This window comes from Scyliorhinus canicula, chromosome 15, assembly GCF_902713615.1.
Source record: "Scyliorhinus canicula chromosome 15, sScyCan1.1, whole genome shotgun sequence".
Classification (NCBI taxonomy): domain Eukaryota; kingdom Metazoa; phylum Chordata; class Chondrichthyes; order Carcharhiniformes; family Scyliorhinidae; genus Scyliorhinus; species Scyliorhinus canicula.
In genome coordinates, this window is record NC_052160.1 from 85,875,798 (window position 1) to 85,881,149 (window position 5,352).

Sequence of the window (5,352 nt, forward strand, 5' to 3'; positions counted from 1 at the left end):
TTAAGGCACACCTTCATACCACAAAAATAATTGAGGCACGCCTTCTATTTAACCTACTAAGCTGCTCTCTTTAAAAAGCTTGTTAGCATGAAAACCTAAAAACATGTCAAGCAACAATTTATAACAATTTCCATTAGTTTAAGAAGTTTACAACGAAAGCCTTTGTGATGGAGATCACACTGTCCGCAGAATTTGGTTTAGAATAAAGACAGGTTTAAGCAACAGAAATTAATACATCAAGTATTTTAATTCAAAGTGGAATAAAACCACTTCAGCAGAAAGATCTTTCAAAAGTCACGACCAGATTCAAAACCTTTAGCTGATCCCCAGGATCATTAAGCCAACCCAGACAAATGCAGGATAAGAACGATCCTTGAATTGACAGCCCGAAAAATCTTCCTGCAGTTAGAACCACAAGCGAGAACATGGGAAGGTATATTGAAGATAGCAAGTCCAATCAATTAAGAAAACTTCCTTCCCAGCTGCATAACTTTTGACACTTAAGATAATGCTATTTAGAATAGTGGCTACCTGAGCATCTACATATCTAAGAATTTTGACACATTGAAAATAGACAGAAGTAGAGGTGTGCTTCTAACAACCCCTTGTCAGACCATATATCTCAGACACCTGACATTCAAGCAGACACTGAGATCATTAAATCCCATCTTGTTGATAAGCCACAATCCTGGCCATTTGGCTATAGGAAATTGCCCAGTAGGGGAAAGACACAGAAAAGGCCATAAACAGAATAGAAAGAGTTATGTATAAAAGAGGAGCAGATTGGCAGAATCAGCACTCACTCTCTCTCTCCTGCTGGAGTGCAGTCACAATTCTGTCCCTTTGCCTGCTTCATCAAACAAAGACCATTGTGGTTTTTGTAAGTATTGTTATGGGCGAGAATTTTAAAAACTCTCAAGTATATTGTGGCGTTCCTTTGATCTATAACTGTTTTAATTGATTTTGGTTACCATGAGTCATTACCATGAGTAATTTATGTATAACTCTTAATGAATTCCCCCTTAACTGCTCCAATTCAATTGCAAGATCCCATAAACCAAACACCCCTTTTTACCAAAAACAGCAGGTAACTACAATCATTGGGTTTCTTCCTTTGAATAACTCTTTAAAATTGAAAATAGAGAGACAGGCCCAAAATACTTCGCTGTCTGAGTCGACAGCAGCCAAATGTGAAAACAAAAGTAAAAACTCACAGAGCCACAAACCAGCTCCAAATCTCAAAACAATGAGCGCCCTGATGAGCTCATAGCCTTCTATGCCCGCTTTGAGCAAGAGGTCAGTGAGAGCGAGCCCTCCACCCCAGAAGCCAAGGGTGAACCTGTATCTGCGATCACCACTGCAGACGTCACAGCAGCCTTCCCGAAGGTCAACCCACGGAAAGCTACTGGCCCGGATGGGGTTACCGGACGAGCACTCCGTTCTTGCGTGGATTAGCTGGCGGGGGTATTCGCAGACATCTTCAACCTCTCTTTGCAACAATCTGATGTCCCTATCTGCTTCAAGAAGACAACCATCATCCCTGTACCAACAAAAATTCAAGCAGCGTCCCTTAATGACTAACGTCCAGTGGCTCTGATATCCATCATCATGAAGTGCTTCGAAAGGTTAGTCATGACACAAATCAACTCCAGCCTCCCGGATTGCCTTGATCCACTACAGTTCGCCTACCGCTGCAACAGGTCCACAGCAGATGCCATCTCCATGGCCTTTTACTCTACCCTGGAACACCTAGATAACAAAGACACCTATGTCAGACTCCTATTTATTGATTGCAGCTCAGCCTTCAACAACATCATTCCTACAAAACTCATCTCCAAACTCTGTAGCCTTGGCCTCGGCTCCTCCCTCTGCGATTGGATCCTGAACTTTCTAACCAACAGGCCACAATCAGGAAAGATAGGCAAAAACACCTCCTCAATGATCATCCTCAACATCGGTGCCCCACAAGGCTGTGTCCTCAGCCCCCTACTATACTCCTTATACACCTATAACTGTGTGGCCAAATTCCCCACCAACTCGATTTTCAAATTTGCTGATGACACCACCGTGGTGTGTCGGATTTTAAAGAATGATGAGACAGAGTATAGGAATGAGGTAGAGAATCTGGTGAACTGGTGCCAAAACAATAATGTCTCCCTCAATGTCAACAAAACAAAGGAGATTGTTATCGAGTTCAGGAAGCGTAGTGGAGAAAATGCCCTGTCTACATCAATGGGAACAAAGTAGAAAGAATCGAGAGCTTCAAGTTTTTAGGTGTACAGATAACCAACAGCCTGTCCTGGTCCCCCCATGCCGACACTATAGTTAAGAAAGCCCACCAACGACTCTACTTTCTCAGAAGACTGAGGAAATTTGGCATGTCAGCTACGACCCTCACCAACTTCCATAGATGCACCATAGAAAGCATTCTTTCTGGTTAAATCACAGCTTTGTATGGAGCCTGCTCTGCCCAAGACCGCAGGAAACTACAAAATGTTGTGAATGTAGCCCAGTCCATCACGCAAACCAGCCTCCCATCCATTGACTCTATCTATAATTCCCACTGCCTCAGAAAGGCAGCCAGCATATTTAAGGACCCCATGCACCCCGGACATACTCTATTCCACTTTCTTCTGTCAGGGAAAAAATACCAAAGTTTGAGGTCACGTAGCAACTGACTCAAGAACAGCTTATTCACTACTGCTATCAGACTTTTGAATGGACCTGCCTCGTATTAAGTTGATCTTTTCTCTACACCTTGCTATTACTGTAACATTATATTCTGCAGTCTCTCCTTCCTTCCCTATGTACGGTATGCATTGTTTGTACAGCATACAAGAAACAATACTTTTCACTGTATACTAATACATATGACAATAATAAATCAAATCAAAAGTAAAAACTCACAGAGCCACAACCCAGCTTCACCCGCACAATGACAGCACAGAAGCCATGTAATAAGACAAAAACATTCCTTAAAGGGCACCCTCATGACACCTCCCACCAAGAAAAAAAAATAAACCATCAACTTCAAAGATTTCACGTTTTCACTTGCCCAGAAATAGCAATTGACAATAAACATATATTTGTTAAACAAAAACAAAACAGGCAAATATTGATAATAATACAGTTCATTTTAGTTATTTGCCTTCTTGCAACTGGAATCCCTCTTGATTGACAGTCTCTGGAGAAGAAGGTCTCTGCACAATGCATCCATTTCTCTATGCCTCGGCATCTTTCTTTAAGGTCAGGTACTTTTGTTCAATCCGATCAAAAAGCCACTTGTAATTCTCCAGTGGTTAACACAGCCTTCAAGGGGCAGCACGGTGGCGCAGTGGGTTAGCACTGCAGCCTCATGGTGCCGAGGTCCCAGGTTCGATCCCGGCTCCTTTTCACTGTCCAAATGGAGTTTGCACATTCTCCACGTATTTACATGGGTTTCGTCCCCACAGCCCAAAGATGTATAGGTGAGGTGGATTGGCCAAGCTAAATTGCCCCTTAATTTGAACAAAATTCTGACAAAAAGAAAAAAAAACACAGCCTTCAGGCCTTCAAATGCCTGTTGACACTCCGCCGTCCACTGAAATTTGCTGCGCTTCTTCAGCAAGTCCGTCAGTGGAGCAACAACGCTGCTCGAATTTGCCACAAATTTAGGGTAAATACCACTAATGCCAAGAAATTGCATTATTACCCTTTGCATCGATGGCATTGGAAACTCCCCAATAACTTTTGATTTCACATCCCGTGGAACCATTTGTCCCTGTCCAATTGTCTAGCCAAGGAAAATTACATGGACTTTTCCAAATTCACTTTTAGCTAGGTTTACCACCAAATCCGCCTCCTGAAGTTGATCAATTAACTCCATCAGATGCTTCAAAAGTTCTTTCCACGTCTGACTAAAAATCACCAGATCGTCAATGTATACCGCACAATTGGATAATCCTTAAATGACTTTGTTGGTTAACCATTGAGATGTGGCTGGGATGTTTTTCATGCCAAATGGCATAACTTTGATTTGGTATATACCATCTGGAGTCACAAAAGCTGAAATCTCCTTCACCCTTTTGGATAAAGGTACCTGCCAGTAACGGTTAAGTAAATCCAGTTTGGAGATAAATGCTGATTGCCCCACCTTCTCAATGTAATCCTCCAAACGTGGGATATGATAAGAGTCTGTTCTTGTACCTGCATTAACGTTTCTAAAGTCCACACACAATCATTGGGTACCGCCCAATCACTATGGGTGTGCTCCATTGGCTATAACCCACTTCAATAATGCCATTTTTAAGCACACTTTCAATTTCTTTTTGAATCTGTGCCAATTTTAAAGGGTTAAGTCTATGTGGATATTGTTTAATTGGAACAGCATTTCACACATCTACATCATGTATAACCATTTCAGTATTTCCCAACTAATTTCCGCAAACTTGCCCATGTGATATTAATAACTATTTCAGGTCAGATTGTTTCTCCTCTGGAAGGTGACTAAATAATTTATCCCAATTTTTAAGAGCATCCTCATTATCCAATTTAATTTGAGGAATGTCAAATTCACAGTCATCTGGATTTGGTTCTTCACTTTGAGTTAGAATTTCTAAAATCTCCTTTTGGTCTCCTTCCCTTTCAAAATGCCTTTCAAGCTTATTCACATGACACACTCAGTGTTTTCCTTCTATCTGGTGTTCTTCCCAAATAATTCACTCAATTTCCTATCAATCTGAGAAGATCCACAAAACTTTGCTTTTAAAGGTTCACCTACCACTGGTAACAATCCTAAAACTTTAACTCCACTGGCGAAACTATGAACATTTGCTTTCTTGTCCTCCACCTGTTTCATAACGTGCTGTGCAACTTTTAAATGTTGTCCAGCCAATTAACCTGCTCTATTTAATCATTCCCTAAACTTTGACACGTAATCCAATAATGCAATTTCAGACTGCTCACTCACCAATCTCTCCTGAATCAATTTAAGTGGTCCTCTTACTTCATGACAAAAAATTAGTTCAAAAGGACTGAATTTGGTTGACTCATTAGGTGCATCCCTAATTTCCCACAGTACAAATTAAATTCCTTTATCTCAATCCTGTGGATAATCTTGACAATAAGCTTTCAACATTGTCTTTAACATCTGATGCCACCTCTCTAATGCTCCCTGCGATTCTGGATGGTCCGCAGTTAACACGAATTGTTTCACTTCAAAGCTGTCCATATCCTCCTTAAATAACCTCAAGGTAAAATTTGATCCTTGATCCAATTGTATTTCTGTGGGTAGTCCATATTGAGTAAGAAATTTAAGTATCTCCACCACAATTTTTCCAACTGTAATATTGTGTACTGGAAAACTAGTAGACA